General features: G+C 38.9%; 3 long non-coding RNA genes across 7 annotated transcripts; 1 reads left to right on the top strand and 2 right to left on the bottom strand.

Moving 5' to 3' along the window:
• Window positions 1–1303: 1303 nt before the first annotated feature.
• LOC122979987 lies at window positions 1304–18760 on the bottom strand. Of its 2 annotated transcripts, XR_006402962.1 has the most exons (5): window positions 18187–18760; window positions 2719–2811; window positions 2549–2615; window positions 2341–2434; window positions 1304–2163 (listed from the first exon to the last, which is right to left on the bottom strand). It is a non-coding gene; the product is annotated as an uncharacterized LOC122979987 (long non-coding RNA). The 2 variants fall into 2 exon arrangements; XR_006402963.1 differs by lacking the exon at window positions 18187–18760 and having other exon boundaries at window positions 2719–3862.
• LOC122979986 lies at window positions 12308–16048 on the top strand. Of its 4 annotated transcripts, none has more exons than XR_006402961.1 (4): window positions 12308–13068; window positions 13522–13671; window positions 13798–13888; window positions 13999–16048. It is a non-coding gene; the product is annotated as an uncharacterized LOC122979986 (long non-coding RNA). The 4 variants fall into 4 exon arrangements; XR_006402959.1 differs by having other exon boundaries at window positions 13522–13888; window positions 13999–14280; window positions 14674–16048; XR_006402958.1 differs by having other exon boundaries at window positions 13522–13888.
• A 572-nt stretch (window positions 18761–19332) lies between the features above and the next one.
• On the bottom strand, window positions 19333–24925 carry LOC122981201. Its single transcript, XR_006403186.1, has 3 exons — window positions 24746–24925; window positions 19917–20069; window positions 19333–19551 (listed from the first exon to the last, which is right to left on the bottom strand). It is a non-coding gene; the product is annotated as an uncharacterized LOC122981201 (long non-coding RNA).
• Window positions 24926–25352: the final 427 nt, after the last annotated feature.

Genomic DNA, 25352 nt, shown 5'->3' with positions numbered 1-25352 from the left:
TTCTTGCTTGTTTTTCTACTCGTTTGTGGAGGCGGCAGCGGTGGCTGCTGGTGTGACTGGCCAGCATGGCTGCAGGTGGGAGCTCTGGCTTACACAAACTAACACGTCAACACGCCATTAAAAACTTTCTTTGGCTGTCGAGTGTTCGGTTGAAGAGTGTAGTCTAGCTGTAGGTGAGGCTGTTGGCTATGAAATCTGTATCTAAAATGAACAGTACTGATGTGATTTTTCTAGACAGTACAGAAAAAGTGAATTAGTTGCTTGAGAGCAGAGTAGTGATTAAAGATACTTTCACCCCGTGTCATCACTAGTAAATCCTGTCAGGTCATTATTTCTAATGTGCCCCAGTTCCTGAGAAATGAGCTTTTGGAGAAAGAGCTGGCGAAACATGGACAGTTAGTGTCTCAACTAAAAATGATCCCCATCAGGTGTGAATCTCCTCATCTTAAACATGTTGCCACTAAATAACATTAGTTTTAAATAAGCCACTAAATAAAGTTCTTGTTTTTTTTCAGTGAGGTGTTGACATGTGAAAATCCAATCTTTACCAAAACAGATTAGAGACTACAATTAACCTTGGTTGAGCAAGTAAAATAAGTTTGGGAAATGGCATACCTGTCATAGCTTTTTGCCCAAATACTTTGTCGAATGCCACACTCTGGATCTGTAACAAACAGTATAGCATTACAGTCAAACAACTGCCAAGACAAAATCAGGAATCCGAAAAATATTTACTAAGCAATGCCATTACCTGTGCATGGGCATTGGTGACCACTTCTTTCACAAGAATTTCCTGAGGGAGTACGTCCAGGTTCCTAATGAAGCACTCCTTCTCCATAATGATGGAATTTCTGCTTGTCAACGGTCACAATATGCACAATGTCTCTTGAATCCTGTTCTGTGGTTGTGTATGTGCATTACTGTGCAGAGTGGCCTGCAGAATGAAGAGTACAGACACACACAAACACAAAAGACATTGGAATATTACAATCAAAGTTACCATATTATGCATTTGACTTCCATAGCAAACCATGGACATGTCAATGTAATCATGGTTGACTAAGGTATAAAACATTGCCTAATCTAGCACAGCAAAATGGTCCTTTTGATGCAAACGGGTTAAAACATCAGCTCTGTTCCTTTCCCAGAATTGTTCTACTGGTTCAATACAGTACATGTCCTGTATCCTGAAAAAAGTGGATTGAGCCACCATTCCTATTTTCTTAAAAATTTAAGAAGGAGTGCAAATAGCATTAGGTATCCACCCTGCATGCCAAACTTTAACCAGGGCTGTGAATTCCACTTCCACAAACTGTATCCAAAGGGGCAAAACTCCAATGTGAAGAAAAAGTCATGTTTTGTAAGTCCAAAAATCAAGATATTTACAGGCAAGTTTTTAATACATCTTCAGTCTTAGTCATATCAGACGTGTAGAATAACTTTATTTAATCAAATCTTGGTTTTTGTTATTGTTCTAACCAACCTAGATTTTCTTTGTCTTTAACCCCATAAAGCACTCAGGCATTATCATTCTAATGGCATATTTATGTCTCCCCTCCTACATGCATATAAATTGTGTATTCAGGTCCAGCAACTGTGACTGCAGGTACTGGCAGAATATTGAGAATATGAGGGAGCTGAACACACAACTCTCCAACAGTAGACCACAATAAAAACATTAACTATTTTTTCCCCAAATGGCATCACGTCAAGTCTTTCATTTCTCCATTAAAAGCTTCTTAGTACAGTCTACAATAGGTTACAAAAGGGGGGAGGGGGTCCTTCAGCCTATCGAGGTCGGTACACAGAGCACAGTGGAGTAATTATTCTCGTCTTATCTATTCCAATACCACTCCAGTTCACTGAGGTTTCAGGGTCACCTGAAATGGAGGTTTACCAGGGCATGCCGCCCTGGTCACTGTGTTTGAGTAATTGTCCATTTGCATTGGTAGCTGCAGGAACATGGTGAGTTAATGCTGATCGTCGTCATAAGTGATGCTCGCCCTTTTCCCAACCAAGTCACTCTCACAAAGAACTTTTTGTTGGTCGGGAATGACTTGCATGTCCTCGTCTGAAGGACGGGGCATTGACACATCAAGCACGGCTTCATCCATGCTTATTTCATGGAGTTGGTTGATGTGGAAGGTTTTAGATGAGGCTGTACTGCATAAAGAAGCAAAATATGTACATTAATTGATTCCATTCTGATACCCAAAACAAACAATTACATGAATACATCAAATGTTGTCTTCACTTGACAAACCCAACTGTTTGTCATTGTAATCACCCTTCAAGATAGCAGTAATCCTACTTGAAATGCAACTAGTAAGTGAAACATACTGTAAAATAGCTCATCAGAGCTGTCCCCATCTTCTCCCCAGCACTTCTGACCAAGATCCTCCCAGTAATCATCCATGTCAGTACTGTACATAACCTGGGATGACACGTACAAAACAAATAAAACGGAAATAAAAATATTTATATATACACACTATATATATATTCAACAAAACAATGTATCACAGTCACAGATGTAAGGCAAACTTACCTGGATTCTAACACACCAACCTCCTCTGTTTCTTTGCCCAATGGTTGAACATCTTGGATAGGAAAATCTTCATCCATGATCAAAAGATAAATCATATTAACAGAGATCATATTAACAACTTACAATGTCCTGAAAGACTGGTTTAGAAACTCTAGTCCAGGAAAACATACCTAACATGGTCCAACTCTGCCATAATGCTTAACATAGGCGGCGATGGTAGTTATCCCTTGCTGGGAGTAGATGTTACTTGCTGCTTTTGATAGCTGGAATAAAAGGGCAAAGTCAGTATGCTTATAGCTATACACAGCATGAAATTTAGTGTACAACAGCAACGTGAGGGTGAAACTAGACTTGAAAAGATAGAATCTCAGGTTTCTGTAACAATCTTGTAGATGTAATGGATGTGCTAATGACAAACAACACTTGGCGGCGACAAAACAATGTTGTGTCTTGAAGTAAACATGCATGCTTAGACATTTTTTGCCATGCGACAGTCAAAGTTTTCACAAGCATTGCACACAACTCGGAATAGTAGCACGCTAAGCTAACGTAACTTGAACCAGAGACAATATGCTGCTAAGACATGGTTATGACATATAGGAATGCCGGGGATGCTAGATGCTAGACAAAGACCAAGAAAGCTAGTCAACTAAATTAACCTTACAAAACTTGGTTTCCCATTACACAAAGTAATGCAAATTTAGGTGGCAAGCTAGCCAACATAACTAGACAGCAACCGACACAAGAGCACTTATTACCACTACCAATGTCCAAGTGTGTTATCTAGCAAGTTTGCTAACATCACCTAGCTCTAGCTAGCAGCTAAACCTCTGTCAAAATGGGCTGAATTGGCTTATGATCAAAAAGTAGCGAGTCAACAACTTTGCTAACAGCCAAACATCAAGCGAGTGCAACAACACAAGACATAGGTAGCCAGCTCATTGTCTGTCTTGCAGCCTTTTACTTCACACAGCCCTCACCAACAACTAAAAGCCAGTCCGAGATTTCTTAGCTTCCTTCGTCAACATCCTCTTCTGTCTCTTCGCCTCTGCCATGATGTCCATACTGAGAATACCAAGCTAGCCTCTTGTTATACCTGGCTTAAGACCCACAGTTGGTGTTATGTGACGTAGTGCCATAAAGCGTTATGCACTTCTCACGGGAGATTGTACCCACTCAACCCAAGTTACATAGTGCAAGAACAGGCTCATTATTACAAGTAAGAAATCAAAACGATTTTGAAGCTGTTATTTTAAGGTAAATAGTTGCATGATGTTGCTTTAAATGCAAATTAGCCTATCTGTCTTTTGGAAACAATGGGGGATACTGTAGGTCTAGAGAAACCTTCCTAGAAAACTCGGCATGGATTCGTACAAAATGGTAAAATAAAATGTGTTGTTTTGTTTTTAACAGTGATGTTTAATATGTTTCTAATATGTATCCATGAAAGAATATTTAGGGTGATGCTGTAAAACTGTCTGGTTATTAAAACATCTGTAATTAGGTTACAACTTCAGAGGCCTTCTGGCAGAACGGGGGGGGGGGGGGGGGGGGGGGGGGGGACGACTGAAATCACAAACTTCAGCTAGTAATATTTCTAATGTGGGTCAAATGAAAACTGCCTCTTCCAAAACACTGAGAAATAAAGTATATTAAGATAGCCTACACAGTCAGTGTACTGATGGATACAATGGCTGTAGGGTAATAAAGTACGCTAAACTTTGTAGCTTTTGATAGGATGCCTTTGAGCATATTGTGATGTATTTACATTTCATTCTTAAAAGGTAAGGGAACATTAAACATTACACTCCTCTTTTTTCTCTTTGTCAGCTCCATTAAGCTTCAGGCTCATCCAGTCACACATAAATACGGTGGGAGCCGCTCAGTACAACCACAGATCAGCTAGAGATTAAACTCATTAGTTACACTGCCTCATGTCAGAAGAAATGCCGTTAGCCACATAACTACTTCAAAAAATAAGTGTAAAACTCAAAGCAAATAAACAAGAACATTTTCACTGGCAAAAAGGAAAAACAATCCATACATATGATGGTTTTGTGCTGTATTTTATTAGTCTAGTGTAGTAAATTTTGATGATGTCAGAACATATAATGTAAAGGTGATAACAGGTTTGCTTGTGTTCGTCTCTGTCCTCCATGGAGAGTTATACACTACATTAGTCCTCATACAGCACCAGTCAGGGAATAACAGCTAAATGAAGATGGATAGCCTGCTCTGTGTGTGTGTGTGTGTGTGTTTGGTGCTCTTGTACTTCTATCTTTCTGAGGTCCAGTTGTAGCTTTAGACGACAAGAGTGTGGAGATTTTTGTGGACCTCACTTTTAAAAAGCTCTGTTTCAGGGTTAAGACTTAATTCTAGGTTAGACTTAGATTAGGGCATCCTTTTCCCACCTTGGGTTGCAAGAAAATTGCTAAAAGCAGTAAGTATAGTTATGATGATGAAGTATTATGTTCATTAAAGTCTTATTCATTTTCAAACATATCATTCAAATTAGAATACAAAAAGCTTGGAAAAGAAATTGCTTGAATTATTTTGACCTTCATAAGACTGCATGTTGATTGGACTCGGCATTCACACAACTGTATGAAGCAAAGGAAGTGCCAGCCAGCTTACTGCGACTGTCATGCTGTCAAACTTTAAATGGAATTTGCGAGTTGGTAGAAAAATTTTGATTTTGATCAGTGGGAGATTACCCACAGCTGACACTGAACACCTCAAAATTTTGCTGTTGTTTGCAAGAATTGATAAGTGTGGGGACGCTCATGCCAGGCTAAGCTGCGAACAACCCCAACCTCCATTCAAGCCATGCTGGCACAGCAGAAACGGCTTTCCACAGCACAGCATGGCTAAGCAAGGCGTTGTTTACTTTGATGACGTGTTGGGAGGTATGCTGGTTCGGACAAACCGCAGTAGAGCCCGTCGCCTGCAGCTCCTCATCTAACAGCTCAGCGTGGCTCTTTCTGCTTTTTCCAGTCTCACCTGTAATATGTAGACAGATTTTTGCGAAGAATAGTGTCCGCAAAGTGGGTGACAAATACCAAATAGCAGTGCAGTAGACTTTGCATTTCAAAGAGCTGCTTCACAATAGAAGCCTCCTGCTGGTTCACCACTGGAAAGCTTTTAATGTGAAGCAGCAGCAGCAGGAAATGTTCGGATGTTCAGACGGCTGATATTTGAAAGAACAAACAGGAACATATGAATTAAAGTAAACTCCAAACCAGATTTGGCTGGAAGCTAATGGAAGCTGAACACACAGAGGGTTCACCAATAGTTTAGATGAGACATAGGGAGGAGACCTTCAAGGGTCCATGCAAGACCACAACAGCCTGGCTTGGTGTGGTTATCCCCTGCTATGAGAACACGGTGGAAACACGTGTTTTGTAGGTTTGCGCAGCCCACTGCCATTAAAGTGGGCTTGACCGAGCTTGTGAAAAAGCACCATAACTAATGTGAATCTGGACGTAGCGCTCCTGTTTGCATGAAATCAACATACCAGTCATGGCAAGACCTTTATTTTCTGTAAACAGCTGCAGTTGTGAAAAATTTCAGAGCAAAAATTGAATTTGGGTTAGATCAACAAGTGTCCTCACACATGTTTGAAGTATCATGTACCAAGTAAATGTGTGTGTGTGTGTGTGTGTGTGTGTGTGTGTGTTCATGGTAAATCATCTGTTAGTCTGTTTAGACACTTCAGGACCAGAGAGGCCAAGAGGGTGTGATTAATTCTGGATGTTCCACTCGGAAACACACACATACACATTTGTGTGTATGCATTGTGTGTGTGTGTGTGTGTGTGTGTTTGTGTGTGTATGTGCATGTGTATGAGCAGGTGATTGATGTTGAGCTGACAGTGCAGTCAGACCAGAGGAGCTAAACCCATTTACACACCATTCATTTTATATCTAGAGGTCTCTGAGGAAAACATACACACACACACACACACACACACACACACACACACAGTCTCAGCATTTAAGAGCACACAAACATCCTCTTCCTCTCACTCTTAATTCTTTTGATTTCTACTCATTTATTTGCGTCTCTTTGATCGATTACTGTTCGTGCATCGGCCTTTTTTTCATTATTATCATTCAGAGGTGTGTTTTTAAGTCTCTCTTTCTCTCTCTCTCTCTCTCTCACACACACACACACACCATCTTTTATTCAGGCAACATATTTATATTCTCCTCTTACACTTTCTCCTCTTCATGACTCTTTACAGGTAACACTTTAGTCCTATGAGTGGTGGGATTTAGATTTGATGTAAGCTGGGCTTCATATGTACCAGTTTTACCTTATTACACTGCAGGTGTGTGTGCTTGTATGTTCATACAGATGTGTAGTGTATATATGTGTATGGATTTGGCCAGTGTCACTCAGAGTGTCAGCTGTCAGGTCAGAGCAGATAAAGTTTAATTTAAAACACTTAATACACAGCTTAGTTGAACGCTCCATTCTGATTGGCCCGATTAAGTCATTATGTGCTCTGTGTGAATATCAGACTGATGTTTGACATAATGATCCACTATTCACTGAGCACAAAACTGTTGATTGCTGGTTAGAGGCTTTATCTTTTGATGCAAATCACTGATTTAAATGATTAGGGGCTTACAAAAAGACAAAAAAAGGAAAAAATAAATAAAACATGAAATGGCTAGTATTCATGTGAGCCGTTTTGTATCGATTTAGGACATTTTCATGATCTTGGTTTCACCTGAGTGCATGGCATATGGAGTATAAAAGGAAGGTGATTAGTTGCTGATAGGGGGAGGATGGCTGCTGATACCAGGTACTGTAGGTAATGGATTGACAGCAGGATGATAGTTTTAACAAAGAAAACAAGACTGTGTCCACTGAACTTAACAATCACAGTTGAGATTACTCACAGATATGGATACTGGAGGTAAGTGAGAAAATATGTTTCTTCTGTATGAATCATACTTTTTTTTAGAAACTTCAGCATTGTGACACAACTCAACCCTATTGCCTAAAAAAATGGTTATATACTTTATACCACTGTAAAATGGATTCTATATGTATATTAAATTAAAGTATTAAATGGTTTTGTTTAATATGTTTTGGAGGAAATGCATGTTTACTGGCAACGTTTTTCCAGTTACTTCTTGAACCACACAGAAAGGTGGTGGTCTGGGTGGGGATCATACATCTTGTCTCATGCTTCATCAGCAATTTTTATTTAAGACAACAATCATTTTCCAAACCTGCAGCAAATGCTTTCAGTTGCCTCAACAGAACCATAAAAAAATTAATCAGCATGCTTTAGCTGCTATGAGCAGATATAAGAAAACTGATTAAATACATTGTCAGTCAACGTTTTGCAGGTATGTTCAATATGAACTCTTTTGTCACTTTGCATTTATGAAAATATTTCCTCATTATGTTAATAGAAATCAGTCGTGCAGGAGAGGCAGGAAGCTAAAAGCTTATACAGACGTCTCCTAAAAACTCATGACAAGATTAACATTAAATAAAAATAAGAAGAGGAGAAACATTTCAGGTAACAGATCCACACATTAAAGTCCAGAACCAGAGCATCCTGTGTGCTAATATACTTTGCTGGCTGGTCAGATTTACAGATGGATGTAATTTGTGTGCAGATGAGGTAAATTTCCCCCTCTGGGATCGTTAGGCCAAACAGTGCACAGCACTAACTGACGTGTGGTTTGACGTTCTTAAGTTAAAGCTCTGACAGCATGTCGACACTGCGGGCAGCAGAGTGAAGCGTCAGCATTTTACCGCTGACATTAGATCACATGTTCTGCTCCATGGGAAATGGTATTAATCATATTTTACGTTCCAGATAACATCATTTCGTTTTTGAGCTGTGGTCTGATTTAAAGTTTGCTTCTTATATTCGGAAACCAGCCAGTATGCCACCAACTCAATACTCATATCTGTGCTGATACACATATTGCACTCAAATGTCAAATCAAGTTATGAGTCTGTGGCTTCTGCACTCAATGAAACCTCATGAAAACCAGATTAGTTCATTGTCAACATCTGAAAATTGACCAACTAGTTTGGAATAAATGTGGTGACAACAGAGCTTGAACTGGTTCAGTTTCTCTCATGTTTTCTCATATTTCTTGTGAGTTGTTGTGTAAATGAAAAATGTGATTTAAATGTTTAGCATGGAAGCTCATTCTTGACCTCGGCAACATTACAAACAATCCCAACTCAAGGTCCCCTTACTAGCTTTTCTGTGCTTTTGACTCAAGCAGATGGAATTTGGTCAGGTTTCAAGAAGCAGAAGCAGATGTTGACTCTTGATATGCAAGTTCACCAGCTGTTATTTCATCCATCGTCTCTGCTGGCTTATATTGTGAGTTAAGCATTTGCTTGCAGATGAAGACTGTGATTTGGTTGAAAGCTCTGGAAAAAGCAAGTAAGTGATCTTTGACTTGGGACTATATTATCAAACTGTTTCATTCATATAGTATCGATATCAGGATGATGGGTGGTTAAGCTTTGCTGTCAGATTCCCACTTTGTTTTATAAAAGAAGAGAGTGCGAATGAATTCAGAGCAAGAACGAGCCAAAGAGAGCAAGTTAGGGAGTAAATGAGAGAAGGAGCAACGACGAGAGATCAAAGTGAGCAAAGGAGGGAAATAAAGCATCATTTGAGGATAGTTTAATTGCAGCTACATTCTAAAGCAGAAATAAATAACCATCAGCAGATGGTCCACAGTGATTTTCCTGTCGCACAGAGCAACAGATTTTAACTTTGCAGTCTTTCTCTCTGCATTGCTGTTAAAGTATATTTAAAAAAGAGAAATAAAATAACAGTATCTGGAAAGGCACGAGTAAAGAAGTTTAAAAGCAGTGATATCAAAAAATAATATAAATATAATAAAAGATGTACACTGACCGTACAGGTTAATATGTGGACAAATGTGCAAACTTACTATGGTAAGTCTTATGTTCATAGAAACATAACAGAGGAACGAAACAGTTGTAAAACAGTCGATGTTGAGTTTAGTTCTTCTGGTTCCTGAAACCTTTGGTTAAAAAGGGCTTTAAGTGCTCACACTGACTCTTGAACCTCATGTCTGACAGAGAGGAAGAATATCATTACTCAACTATTTTCCTATCTGCTTGTCCTGATATTAACATTAACACATACACACACACACACACACACAGTTGGTGTGAGTGGTGTGTGCTGGCTGTATTGAGTGTGTGAGGTTGTTGAATGGTCCTAAGGGACCACTCCATTACACTGCCTGTTAGCAATTAGCATCAGTGCTAACGACAAGACAGTGACTGATAGCGCACACACACATACGCACACACTAGAAGTACCTCATTATTCTCTGTGCTAGCAATTAGCATCAGTGCTAGCGACAGCAAAATGATGGAGGGTGCACGCACACACGCACCCACACACACTCAAGCTACTTCATTATTCTCTCTGCTAGCAATTAGCATCAGCAGTAATGACAGTAAATACACACACACACACACACACACACACACACACACACACAAACAAAGCCTCGTTCAGAACTTTGAAGCTGAACACAAAGTCACCAGAGCTGTGTGGATCAATGAGCAGAGGAAGGCTCTAAACACTGACTGAGTAACAGGATCAATTCCCTCTTGACTTCATGTTAAAGGGGAATCCACAACAACAGCATTTTTGAAGCTTTTGAGACATAATTTAACCAGCAGAACAGATTATTTCTGCATTCATTTCTGTATCAATGCACTCTGAGTTCTAGGGATGAACATGTGTTGTGTCACCCCCCTGGTGTGCTTACTGAAGCATGAGCCCTACTGGCAGGCATTTAAATAGGCATTTATATTTAAATCTCTTTAAGATGTGTATGTATGAGCCTGATTTTGTGATATCACATGTAGTTTGGAAGCTAACAGTGGTCAGATATTACTTACACATCCAACAGACACAGAGCAACATAATCATCCTATTGTAATCATGTTTGTGTCCACCTGATGAATGGAAGTCTCTCTGGTTTGGACAGGTTGGTGTATGAGAATGTTAAGACTGAACTGGGCTTTGTTTCCTAAAAAAGGACCAATCTTAGAAGTTAAAACACTCTTAAATTTCTACATGTGTTTCCCAAAGCAGTACTTAAGAGCGAGTGCATGCGTGCCGTTAAGAGCTCCTTTGGCTGTCTGCGCTGATGAAGGTGATGCTGAATACATTTTAAAGTAACTTATTTAACTGTCTGTAAGCTGGGCTATATATTGAAAACACACACATTACAAAGCGTAAATGTTGCGAAATGCACAAATAAATGTCTTATACTTGAAATTGTTTTGTATGAAAATAAAAGCTTATTGTACAATAAACAGTCTACAGTCTTAATAATTCAGGTTGCTGCGTGAAAGTCGGTTGAAGAAAGTAAACTTTGATTTAGCTGCTGCTTGAGGAGCATGAGACAAACATACACACCATAAATAAAATGAAAAAAGTTACAGAATATAATACCAGAAGAGATTAATATATGATGCAAGAAGATGGATAATTTAATCTATAATTAAATAATCTATAATTTTACATAAAATATCACTTAACAAAGAACATCAGAGTTCATGAAAAAAGACATTAAGATGTACAAAAACAATGAAAACGTAACAATAAAATGCAGTTTTTGGTTCCTCTTGCAAGTTGCGGAGTGGGCAGAAGTCACTGGTTATTCTATCATTTCTAAGAGCGTCTTCAGTTATGATGCTTTTGGGTAAAAACTCTTAAGCTTAAGTTGGTTTGTAAAATAGATTCTACAATCATCATAATCTTAAAATGCTTTTGGGAAACAAGGCACTGCACAATAAACGTGATGTAAAATTAAAACAATAAGCTAAAAGAGGCTAAACAGAGTTGTGTTCATCATTATGAGTGACCCCTTTCGCATTACATGAAAAATACTAATTACAGCTTTAAAGCCATACTGTACTGCATTTCAGCCAGATCAATAGATCACAGACTATAAAGACTGAAAATCAGGACATTAAATAGCGGAAAGCTGCATTGATTGTGCGCACACACACACACACACACACACACACACACACACACACACACACTTCCTTTCAAATGCATGGACAGTACATACAAACACAACTATAGAAATGTCATGTATGCACACACACAAGCAGATCAATACTTTCTGATTGAGAAGGGTCCATGGAGAGTTCTTCTCAGCAAAGCAAATGAGGTTAACTAACTCACTGACAAACAGACTGATCGCTGTGTGTGTGTTGTGTGTGTGTGTTTCTGTGTGTGTTTGTGTGTGTGTGTCTGTGCTCCATCACCTTGACTCTAATTGCAGGCAGACAGTGTAATAGAGTTCTTGTATGTGTATGTGTAAGATGTATTACCACTGCTCTCCCCTTCATCAGTGTTTCTTTGTGTGTGTGTGTGTGTGTGTGTGTGTGTGTTACTTAGCATTTCAATTACTGCAGAGCTGAGTTACTGCATGTAAACACATTGAGGGACATTTTCAATTGTTAAAGTGATACTCTACCTGAAATCTATCTTTTTAGTATCAAATGACTGTGAAGATCTGTCATTTGGTCCTTCTGGTTTAGTGGAATATAACAGTGACCGATATAGAGGTGGGTAAAATAAATAAAACCACTCTAAAAGTAGTGTTATACTGAAATAGTGATATACAGTATATCATGGAAGTTTGAGTGAGAAATGATTAAAATAAAATGATAAATGGGAACGTCTTCTTTTAACACTGACAGTGATTGATCATCACTAAATGTGTCTACAAAACAATAAAAAGGTAATTTGGGGCATTTTTTGGACAGTGAACCAGTTTTAAATATTGCAAAAAGTAACTGACAGTGACAGGCTGCACACCTACAGCAAGGTAACCAACTCTGTTCACTGTGCCCTGCTGTTCTGTGCAGCATAAAATCAGATCACGTTTGCTCATTGCATGCTGGAAAATGGCCAATTATTGATTGACTTATTTATTAAAACAGCATGAGTATGTTTGGCTGCACTGTAAACAGGTACATCAGTTGTTCCTCTGCTTTATTTATAGCCCCTTTCACACATGCAGTCTATCTCTTAACATTCATGAACATTTCCTGCATGGGGTCATGTGTGAATGGGTGCAGGGATCAATATTCAGGGAAATCTGTACTGCCAATTTCCTACCTCAAGACCTATCGTACGGCTGTGTTGTGAATGAAAACAGTAACATTGCAGGGACAAATGTAAAGGGTTACATCTGTCTGATGAAAGACACTTTCATGTGGAGCGAGCGAACCATCACATGACTCCGCTGATGACGTACCTGAATCCGTGACTTGTTCACGGTTGCCTTGACAATGTTTTGTTAACTAAAAAGCAATATAAGTTACTTTGTTTGCAAAGAAGATCCTTTTTTCAAGAACGGCTGGAAACTGAACACGTCTGGAGATGTCTTCTGCCGCCTGCACGTACATCCAGATTTGCCGCATCCTCCTCTTCTTCTCAAGTTTTATGGCGGTTGGCATCCGTAAGTGTTGCATGACCAACATCTGCTGGACTATCCCTTGGGCCATCTATTGTGTCATTGCCATAGCATGTGTGATAAGGCGCAAGACGTAAATGTTCGTGAGTGTAGCTGCATGTGTGAATAGTGAAAATCACTAGTGGTGCCTCAGGTTGTCACTATGTGTGTAAGACAAAGTCGCTGCCTCCAGAATTCCAGGAGCTGTAGTTTTAAACCACACTTGCTGTTGCCACCGGTAACTAAGATGCCACCGAATCGATGTGAAATCTTAAGGATTCATTTATTATCAAAGTTGTTGGCATTGTGATTTATTACTATTAGACTAACCGAATGATCAGCTAACATGTAAATAACAGCCTCTTGAGAGTAATTGCTGATTTGATTTGATTATGTTTTAGTGATAAATTGGTGACTTGTTGCATGTTAAGAATTACTGAATAGATTTTCTTCATATAGTCACAGTCAGAGAGATGCACCGATCACAACCTGGAGGGCACACTGTGAGAAGAAAGACGGTGTTGAAGCCAGTGCTCCATCTGATAATGGAGTGGAATTACAAGGATAGTGAGGGCCAAATGAAGCTACTATTCACTTTGCAGATTTTATGTACAATGAATTAAGGCTTATTTTTAATTAAGGCTGTATTAAAGCTTTGACATATAACATTTACGTTACATTTTATGTTGGTCTATTTTGTTAGGGAATGTATCTTCTTTTGTCCTCGTGTCTAAGTTCTAGTCCTATTGATGTTGAAGAAGATGAAGCCATTGAGGAGGCCATCAGACGCGGTCTTTTAGAAGAGTATGTGCAATCGGGATTCAAGGTAAGCATGTATAACTCATTTAGCTTAGAGTGTTGCACCACTCAAAGTAAGACAAGGTCAGTTTGGCTTTCATGTGTGTTGGTATAAGCTATGATCCTTTTGTTTTGAAGGTTTGCAAAAAAATTTGAGCAAAGAAGAAATTACAGGAATTTTAAAAGCACACAATGAGAGGGTTGTCACAACAGCATACAGATTGATCTACATCAGTCGAGGGAATGTACGGACTGCTCTCTGACAGTTTATTAGACTTAGATTCGCTGAGAGTACCGATGTGCTGTACCTCTGCCAGTGACAAAGACACCAATGAAGATCAGAAGACCTTGGAGGACCCAAGCAAGAATTCTTCCGTCTACTTGTAAACGCTATCTACACAGAGAGTGGAGCATTTGAAGGTAGTCTTTTTTTTTGCATAAATGTTATGTACTACATGTTAAATGTACTACTGTGCTGTGGTGTTAAAATGCTTTTTCTTAAATACTGGGTAAGCTGCCCTCTAAAAGTTTGGGTAACATACATACACAAGATTAGATTTTAAATTTTGATTATAGAAAACACTTTCATATAGGGGACACATTGGGAACTAATAGTGTGTATACAGCTAATTAGATTGCCATTGAGTATTCGTGTTCTAACCCTATTGATCTCTAATGAAGGTAGTTACTTATGTGCTCCCTATAAAGTGTTACTAAAGTTTATATTGCCCTCTCAGATTTGGGACACTTTAGGCCTAGTAAGTGAGCAGACTGTATGATTTATAGTTTCAATTCCAAAGATTTCTGTTTTAGGTTAATGGCATGAAGATTCTGGTTACGGTATCTTGAATGATCCTTTCTCCTCTTGTAGTGGACCATCTACCGTCTACATACCATCCATCTTTCAGTTTTTTCTTTAATTTTTACCTTTCTATCTGTTATGTTATGTTACATTCTTATTATTCATTAGTATGTACAGTTGCAGCTTCTGGATTGTTTAGTAACAAAAGATGTCTGTCTAGTGTGAAAAGCTGAACTGGGGTTCTGTTGCATGATTGTTAAATGCAGCTTTAAACTCATCTAATGTGTGACTGATCCTGGGGAATGTACACATAACGAAGAGAAAATAAATCTGATTAATTCTCGACATCAAAGGCCTCCATTGACGCTTGTAGAAAATGGGTACAAACACACTACGGGAGTTTCTGTTCAAGTCTTGATTGAATCATTTGATTTGCTGGTAATGTACAGAGCTTTCCGGCCAACACAGAATTTTCACTTTTGTGCACTCTCATGTCTTCCCAAATCCGGACATTCTTCCCTCCATGAACGGTTCTGATATGAAGGAGCCGGCCAAGTTCACTGATGTTCACAGTTTCAGCCCAATTGTTGTTGGACTGGAGAAAGGTTGACATTCTACTGTAACCATCCATTGCACAATGTACAACTAATTTCCATCTAATCAGTTTGTTATTGCCATCTACGTGCCATATATAGTTTGGACAAGGTACAGTGTATACTCGTATTGTCCTCCTGGACTCGACACCAGCACCATCAACCCTTTTTAGTCTCTGAGACGACGTCTCTGCACCACAATGTTTCTGGCACATAAATATAATACTTTGCCTTTTCACAATTGTAACCCTGCACCGGGAAAAACTACAGTGACTAGTGCTCTGCGAGGTTTTGTTTTGGTAGTATATAATAAGGTTTCATTAATTAATGAATAATTTTATGATTTCATGCTTCAATGGATTAGAAATATTACGCAGTTAAGAAACGTGAAATCAAGACTGGATTCAATGTCCACAAAACCTCCAAAGTGACATCGGTATGATTTTACAATGACAGTTTTATTCATTTTTTTCATTTTATTACTATTATTATTTTTTATTTGTCAGTGCATCAGAATCTTCTAACCATCTTGATTGAATTTATTCTGTACACTGCACGACAAAAATCTTTTTTTTTTAACCTGTCTACCAAGTTGCAACTTGTGTTTTTATGTTCAGCTGTGTAGTTTTTCCACTGTAATGATATAATCACCTAATCCACTCCCTCAAATGGATCACAGTGGAAATCTGTGTCCTTGATAGTTTGTTTAAATTGTCTGTGTAATTCTGTGTGAAAAAGGCAAGCATCAGTCACATGTGCACTTTTAAATACTCAAATATATTTAATAAATCAATCCAGGAAGGGACTGTCAAAGCAAAATGAACCTTGTGCTAAATCTGTTTGTATTTGTATGTTTTATAGTTATTGTTCAGCAGTGTTTGGACACTGGTCATATCCAGAAAAAAACCATCTCTCTACCAATGTTTGTTGCACATTCTTACCATTTAGTGAATACAGACATGTGGTTTATATGTGGGAGACACAGTCCTCAAATTTGAGTCCAGTTGGACCCTAAACCCTTCTATCCCCTGCTTGTCTTCCATTTCTTAAAGCTTCTCAGCAGGCACAGAAACATTCAAACTGGGTGCAAAATAACTCTTTTCACTGTGAAAGTGCAGAGGCTACACATCAGTTTTTGTAGAGTGTGGAGGGATCAGCTGACCTCCATTATGTTTTCATGTTTTGCTCTGGGCACCTCGATGGAAAATATTTTAACACACTGCCTCTGTAGGCTCTTCAGTCACTGACAGGAGTGTGTGCATGAATGTGTGTGTGTGTCTGAATGTTCACCCCAGCCCACTGTGGTGCTGATCACAAAGCTAATTATGATGAAGTGTTAATTAAAATGGATATGTGGATGGATACTGTGGCTCTGTCAGGAATCAGGCCCGACTGGTAAACACTCAACTAATCAGACAAACTACTTCAGCCTCTAATAGCTGAATGAGAAGCAGCTCTGTGGTTCGAGAATGACAGAAACATTCATTTATTTGTTTTATTCAAGATGCATTACACATTCTCATTAAATACTTGTGTATTAACCAGTTGTGGCAGTTGAAGCTGTCACATCAAGGCCTGCACTTGATTATTTTAATCAGAATAATCACAACTCAGTGAATGATCTATTTTAATCAAATACCAGTATGACAAAATATCTTGTGTTTGTAGTGGCTTTGTCTCATTAATTCAGTTTAAAAAAACACCTACATATTTGATTTATTGAAATAAAAGACCACTGAGAACAAGTTTACTTTTTATCACATTATGTCACAACTCTCAGAGGGATTTATACAAAGCGGAGGCATGAAGTGGTTAGTGCTGGTAAAACCTGTGGGCAATACTGAAATAATATTAACGATGAATCTTTTTTAGACTACAAACATCTCTGTTGTTAAGTATCCATACAAGATTTATATCATTATTGGAATGAAGGTGTTGCCATGAGGTATTGTTTTATATCTGATCACTTATGTCTTTTGTTTTAACTTTTAACTAACCATGTGGGGGAATAATCTGGGCATGTGTGTGTAGGTGTGTGTGTGTGGGTGAAAAGTAGCAACACAGATGCTGTATTTTCAGTATTTTCTCTTTTTCTAACCTGCGGTTATCTATGTGTGAGAACAATAATGAAGTCAAAACAGTGTTTTTGGTAAAAAAAAAAAAGAAAAAAAAAATCAGTTTTACTAGAGATAATATTAAAAATGAGAGTGTATGTGAATAATGACAACATTTACAATAAGACCAGATGCTGCATGTTATGTCTGCATTGATGAACTGGGATTTCAAAGGGAAACATCAGATGCAACATGACCTAGAGGACATATTAAATATTTAGTACTACAGACACACACATACACACACATATAGTATTAACATGTTTTTGTGGTGTAATATATTTGTATGTATGTAGAAAAAATGTAAGTTTGAACCTTTGATGGATCTGTTGACATGTTATGCTAATTCACACGTCACACCAGAATGTAATATCATGAGGATCAGGACTGGTGCATGCACTTCTGCTGCTCTAGGCTAACAACAGTCATGCTGCCCCTCTGTTTGCAACATACCATACCAGCAACAACACACAAAGGCCAATATACCAGACACATAACGCAAATAGTCTAGTGCGCTCAAAGTGTCAACAATATTAATATGCATGATGCAATATGCGGGCATTTTGCTGATCCATATACAAATAACACACCAAACAGGTCTGCATTATAACTCCAATAACCTGGTAATTCCTTACAGCAGAGTCATGACAGCACATATAGCTATTTTCCAAATAATCCAATTTCAGCTCCTCAAACTAAATGATACCAGTGCAAATCTGTAACACTTTCATGTGCGTCAAACACATACACACACACACGAAATGTGTATATCAGCAGATTCAGCAACTTAAATAACTAGAGAGAAAATAAAGCTTACCTTTCAGAAGTGTACACAGCGGGCCTTCATCGCAACAAAGCTCTTACTGAATAAACGAGCCAGGGCCTTTCCAGTCTCTCTCCATTTGTTAATGTCTGACTATAAGGACAAAGAAAATTTTCTGTGTGCACTGTCCCTGGGAAAATCAATTCCTTTGACTTGATACGATCCTCTCTCCATCAAAATGTCTCAAAGTCCTTGGGTTACTGTTGGGACCATTTAAAATATCCTCACTGTGTAACATTACAGTTATTTATTCAGGTGTCTGCGCTCCAATGATCCTGCTAATATTTGTTGTTTTTTGTGGAGTGATGTCATTAGCTGAGTTAGCAATCTCCTGACTTGCTTGAGGACTTAATGGTAGATTTGAAGGCAGGCTAACGTTAGCATCTGCTGCTGTCATCGTGCTGCTAGCACCTTCTGTTTCTCCCAAGCGCCAACCATGGACCATAGACTTTATAGAAAGATGGAGGTGGTGGGGTGTGACATCTCCCATTGGTTTGCACTGAAGCCGGTTTGAAACCCAGAGTTGCTGCTCATGGTTTGCGCCATCTTTTCCGTTTGGAGCCAGGACCTCCCAAGTAAGGAGCGTGGGGTGTTGCCTTTCACAGTCTGGAAACACACGCTGCTACCTTGAAGTGAAGCTGATGCTAGCTTACTGGGAAGTCAGTGTTGCCAACTATTTTCAGTGGAAAATAGCTAAAGCTAGTTGCTAGATGTCACTAGATGATGTCATGTGCTTATTTGCATATTTATGACATCATGGCATAATTACATACATACAAGATTTAAAAAATCTAAAGAAATTAAGTTAAATTAAACTAAACTGACTAGCTATATCATTAGCTATTTCTTCAAACAGTTACTCAATGTGAATCTAAATCTACCTCTAATAATAAATAACTGTTTTATGCAGGCTTAAGTATCATGAATAGAGAGATGATCATGCACTGGAATAAATTTGCTATTGTTTACTCTGTCTATTTTGACAAAACAAAAATCAAACCTAGATATTAAAGTTGAATCATTTAGAATGATTTAAAAAACAATGAGAATCAATGATTGGCCATTAGGTACACACCTTTACAGCTCATTCACGTCTATGTCTGGCTGATGATTGGTCCTATCCAGAGAGCCACATCAGTGCTCATTCACTGAGAAATACTGGTAACTCCCTTCAAGTAGAGGAGTTAAGGTCCGTCCAAAAACTTGCTTGAGAAAAAGTCGCCAAATTGGTGGCACTGATGGGAGTAAGCTGGAGCCAGCCGTTGTGGCGTTGCACTTTAAGATACCTCTGCATTGGCTTCAACCTCAAGCTGTGTGCCTCTTGGGCTGGACAAGTGTGTCAGACAGGAGTGTGCGAATCTGTTTCAGAGTAGCAGATAACAGCTTGTTGTACATTTCAAAAATACTAAAATGGAACATTTTAACACATTATTATACCTTTTATAAATAGATTGGACAGTCATTGAGAAGCTCTGTATTTTCCACTATGATGGATTTGGAGAGAAATTTGCTAGATTGCTTTATTGCACAGAACAGCAGAGTGGGAAATATTACTCAGGTAGTTTTTAAAGATTAAAGCATGATTGATGATGGTTTAATCGTCCGCAGCATGTTAGAATGGAGATTTATTTGGTTAAACTCTGCGCTAACAAGCAAAGCCATACAGAGATCAGTTCAGGTGCATCATGACTGCCTGTCACTCACACACTAGTTCTGTGTCAAACCTGTGGTAGTGTAGAGTGGTGGGACTGTCAATGTGTTCCAGTTGCATGTTAACATCTCCACCTTTCTACTTGTCAAATTAGCCGTGCGGTCCCAGCGGCAGAGCTAATCCTCCAGGAGAGAACAGAGCAGCGAGCTATTCAGGATGTCAAGTTCTGCATTAAAAAAAAAAAAGTTCATGTCAAACAAGTAATTTCATCTTTTACCAAATGACTTCAGGTGGAAATGTGAAGATAAGCACAGAGAGGACTCGGTGTCACTGAAGATAAATGAAATAATTTAAAATCCTTTAAAGGTGCTGTGTGGATCATTGTTAAGCACAAGTACATAATTGTCTCATTAGCACTTGGTACAGGTGTAATTAAGTTCAGCAAATAGGATAATAGCAGAGATGATTGGTTGGCTCTAAGTGTTGATAACTCTTGTTTTTCCAAACTATCTCTCCTTCCTTTCCATCCTTCCTTCATGAAGAAGGGAAACATGATCAACACTTACTGCTTCCACTATGGATTTTGAAACGCCTCAAAGAGCACCTTGAATTTGGACAAACGATGATGAATTACTGTGTCTATAGGACTTTGTAGTTAATGATGAGCTAAGAACTTTTTTTGGACAATGATGTCAGTGGCCAGGCTGTTAGTTTGTCCATCCTTCCAACACTTTTGTCCAGAGAGAGATACACTAGGGGGCAAAATGTATGTGGACAACCGTACTTTTGGTGCACTTTTGGTCTGGGATGTAATGTCTTAATGTGTAGCACATGTCCTCAATGTCTTTGCATACATTCTTGTTTGTTCCATGTTCTATGAGGAACATTTCGCTTCTCTTTATGCATATATGTGGTACAGAGAATGATGTTTTTTTGTTTTTTTTTTACAGCCTGGGTTCCATAAAGGCAAATCTTTATGCTACAGCATACAATGATATTTTAGACAATAGTGTGCTTCCAACTGTGTGGCAACAGTTTGGTGAAAGCTCTCTCCTATTTCACACAAAGTGCTCAAAGTACAAGGTTAAAATTTGACTAACCTGCAAGGAGCCCTGACCTCAACCCGTTCCAACACTTTAGGGATGAACTGGAATGCCGACTGTGAGCCAAGCCTTACTAATGCTGTTGTGGCTCATTGGGAGTAAAACTTTGCAACCAGGTTCCAAAATCTGGTGGGAAGTGTTCCCAGAAGAGTGGAGGCTGTTAGAGCAGCAGATTAATGTCCACAGTTTTGAAATGAGATGTTCATCCATCGTGTATGGGTGTAATAATCAGATATCCACATACTTTTGGCTCATGTATTGTGTCAAAATATAATGTACAAATTGTCATGAAATTTACTGAGCAATTTCTTATAATGATGTTGATTTAATCTCATTCTTATACATGTGTTTGACTGATTTATTGAGTGATTTGCAGTGCAGACAAAAATATTAAAACACAAGCTACAAAGCAAATTAAAGACAATCTAAATATGAAAAAAATAAAAAGAAGCATTAAGTAAACGTAGAAGTAAAAGATGCATCTCATAAATGAACAGTTGTTGCAATTGCATGACAAACTGACAATCTGCAAGGTTATTCTATTGTGCAGATTTAAATCACCTGTGTGATATTGTGTGTGTGTGTGTGTGTGTAGCTTTCCAATTGTAGGGTTATTTACTGTTTGCCTTATGAAGCCTGGTGAACATCTCAGTGAGATTTATTGTGAGCTATCGACACAGTGTGCAGAACATGTTTCCCCCATTTAATGGCTACAATGGCGGTACATTTGAATTTGACATTTGTGTTCCCATAAGAATGAACCTTATTGATCCAGTGATCAAATGACCTTTTCTCCAGCAACCACATTACAGTCTTTAGATGCTACTGGCAGGGCTTTGGACATAGTCTTGTGTTCACTTGTGCCATTTATTGCATCTTTAAAGGGTATTTCCAGTTTATCATAACTTGAGTTTTATTTTCATTGTTTGTCATTGAAAGGATGGACACATTAATAATACAGAAATTAGACAGTTCACAATGTGCAGGCTCAGTGAAAGCAGTCACAAGTAGGCAGAGCATATTGAGAGTGTTCTTGAAGTCACAGAGAGGTATACATGTTTTGATTTTCAGGTGACATTGCAGATTATTCCATGAGATTGCTGCACTAACAGCAAAGACAGTCTTTCCTAGATCCGTTCTGGTTCGGGGTTCCTGAAGCACCAACCAGTCAATGGAGATATGGAAACATGGACCAGTGCCAAACAGCAGGAAGGAGACATAAGATGTCAATTTCTCACTGATGGTTTTGTAGATAAATAAGTACCAAAGATTATGATATCTGTCAGACAGGGAAGGCTAACCAACTTTTTCACTTTACAACCAGCTTCATAGTCTGGAATTATCCTTTAATAAGTGTGTTTTAGTCATGCCAGTGGTTTGGTACAAGGGATGGCTATGGGTCCACCACTTTGATCCAGACTGACATATCTCAACAATTATTGAATATTGATGTTTTTGGACCCCGGGATGAATGCTATTGACTCTGGTGATCCCCTCCAGCGCCACAATGAGGTTAACATTTTTCTTTTCTATTGAAATATCTCAGCTACTGTTTGGATTGCCATGACATTTGGTTCACACTTTCATTGTGCTTGAGGATGAACTGTAATAACTTTGATTCTGTGACGTTTCATCCAGCACCATCGTTCTTTATTTGGATCCCCATTAGCTTCCACCTGTAGTGGAGCAAAGCAGGAGGGCGGAGGGGGCAGCTGCCCTGGGCCCACGGTTCTCTCCACTTACAAAGGGGCCCACCTTGGGCCCATTCTCCCTGGCTGAACATGCATTTTTGTTGTTTAGTTGAATATTGTGAAGCAAGTCTTCCCGGGGTCTGTACAACAAAACTTTAAAATGACATTGATTAATATACCAAGAAAAAACAAAACAAGCCAAATATAAAGATCAGAAAATGAGTGAAATAACTGAAAAAGCGGACAATACAAACTTACAATAAAAACAAAAAGAAAATTGTCAAGATAGAAACAAAAAGAGAATAAAAAAAATATTTAAAAAACAGTTTTTATGACTTGCACTAATGACACTCCCATTAGCCTCAGTTGTACTTTGTGTTAAGTGATAATTGGTACTTAGATGGTGAGCATGGTAAATATCAACATGCTAGAATTATAATTATGACCATGTTAGCATGCTGATGTTAGCATTTAGGTCAGAGCACTGCTTTGCCTGTAAGTACAGCCACACAGAGCTGCTTGCATGGCTCATTAATTAATATTTTATTGTGTTTCTACCCATGTTTGTACTATAAATACTCTGCAAACCAATTTCCTATATAGGACATTAAGGTATTAATTGATTTGAACCGCACTGAATTAAATTATCATGAACAGAACTGTACATCTCTTTATTTACAGAGACCGTAACAGATCCTGGTGTACCAGGGAGTCTTTCATTTCATTCGGTCTAATTCTGTGTCTGTCTTGCTAACAAACAGCTCTGGTGCTTTGGGCCTGGACTGTGTGGATAATTAGAGTTAGAAAGGTGGGGATAAATACACTGGCACTCCAGGGACTGTCGGTGTGATGGATGAATGGGTAGAAGGCAGATGGAAGGTTTAGAAGAGCCTAGATTAAAACAAAAACATAACAAAAAAGAAGAGAGAGTGATAGATAGATAGAGAGATTAATGAATGAGTGGACAGTTGATGAAGGAGAGGATAGATGGTTGCATGGACTACAAAGAGATATTAGATAGAATGGTATCATTTAGGTAGAGATAACCTTATAAACTTATAAAAATGACTGAAAAATATTGAGTTTGATGCAGTAAAAAAACTTTTTCAACAGGAAAGTTTGGATTATTATTATTATATCTGTTTCCATCAAGGATATTATAGGACTCCAAAAAGTCCAGATTGGATTCTGAGCAGTAAAGGGCTACTACTGATCTCAAGACAGTGATAAACATTAGAGGAGGAAGCTGCTGCTAGGTGTAAACTGGAGAAACAGATTACAGCAGGGGCAAAAAATTCAGAAGCACAGCATTACAACAGCAACAAGGGCTTTGGTGAAAATGCAACAAAGGTGCATGAGGACTTATGAGGATGCAGGAGCTGTTTGAACGGTCATCAGGGTACATCTATTGTCTAACAAGCTCAGGAAGCCACGCCTCCAAACCACTTATTTAGAAGAGTCGATAACAAGACATTAACTCAGTAAACAAAGGTAATGAACCAGGAAATTGAGGGAGACACTTTCCAATAATACAACAAAGATGATCATGAATATTTAGAGCAATGACCATGATCACTATTCAGTCCGTAAGCCTGCTTTACACTACTGAGTATGAATCACAGCCTGTTACAGACTGTGTGAGGCTTCTGAACTTTGTTCTAACAAGCTATGGCTGGTTTACAGCGTCACCGCTCCCCAGAGGCCCATCAGGTCTCATCTGACAGCTGGAAAGCTGAAGATAAGAGCTGGGAGCCCCAGAGGGCCTGTCAGACTGACACCTTTGTCGAAGTGCTGTCATGTTAACCATAATCATATGAAGATTTTATGTGATGCCGTGCTAACATGAGTCTCTACACTTCTTCTTGTTTGTAAGACCACATGGCCATGTATGTATTTATCCTTCAGACTTGACAGAGCCACATGCAAATAGAAGGAAGGTAGACGTCCAAATACTGTATTAAACCTTGGAAAACTGAGTGAAAAACAGCCCGAATATCAAAGAGCTCACATCTAGAGGGGAAAAAACCAACACACAGGGAGTGCAGAAAATGACTCCAAAATGTGCATCTTCAGTGACAGAATATTCCAGACAGGAGTTCTGCTCTTACCAGCTCTGAATGAAGCTCCTTTGATAGCTGTGGAGTTTTCAGGGGGAATATTATCAAGGCTGAGCACCGGAGTTCGTTGTCAGGCTGCTGGCTGCTAACATCACTGCAGAGGTGAGCGGCAGCGGAGGAGCTACAGTACTGTGGCCTGTCACAGGTGGTCTTCCTCAGCTGTCTTAACGCTCTTTCTCTGTGAGAGAAAAAGGTTAACAGTAAGTTGTCAATCTGGCAGTAAATGTACAGTACAGGCTACAGAGTGTCACTTTATAAATGCTGCAGCTTGTCAAGACCATGAAAAGTCACATCTGTTGTTTCCCCGACTGCTGGAAAATGAAGAGGGTTAGTAACAATGGGTTAGCCTAACCTGCAAACACTAAACAGAGAGAAGAGAGAAATGTTCTCCCTCCCGCTGCTAGCAGTCAACCTAAGGGAAACACATTCATGTATGCATTTATGCATGCGCCATGGGGAAGAGGGAAGAGTTTCAAACTCAAAGTGAAAGGGGTTGGTTTATGCAGTCTACTATAGACCTGGCCTTGCGGAGAACCTGCTGGTCAAAGATAGCCGTCAGCCACAGGGTCTGTGGGACACCTATCACCTTACCAGAAAC

This window comes from Thunnus albacares, chromosome 4 (genome assembly GCF_914725855.1).
Source record: "Thunnus albacares chromosome 4, fThuAlb1.1, whole genome shotgun sequence".
Lineage (NCBI taxonomy): Eukaryota > Metazoa > Chordata > Actinopteri > Scombriformes > Scombridae > Thunnus > Thunnus albacares.
Note: the sequence above shows the minus strand (reverse complement) of the source record. Positions and strands in the feature narration are given on the sequence as shown.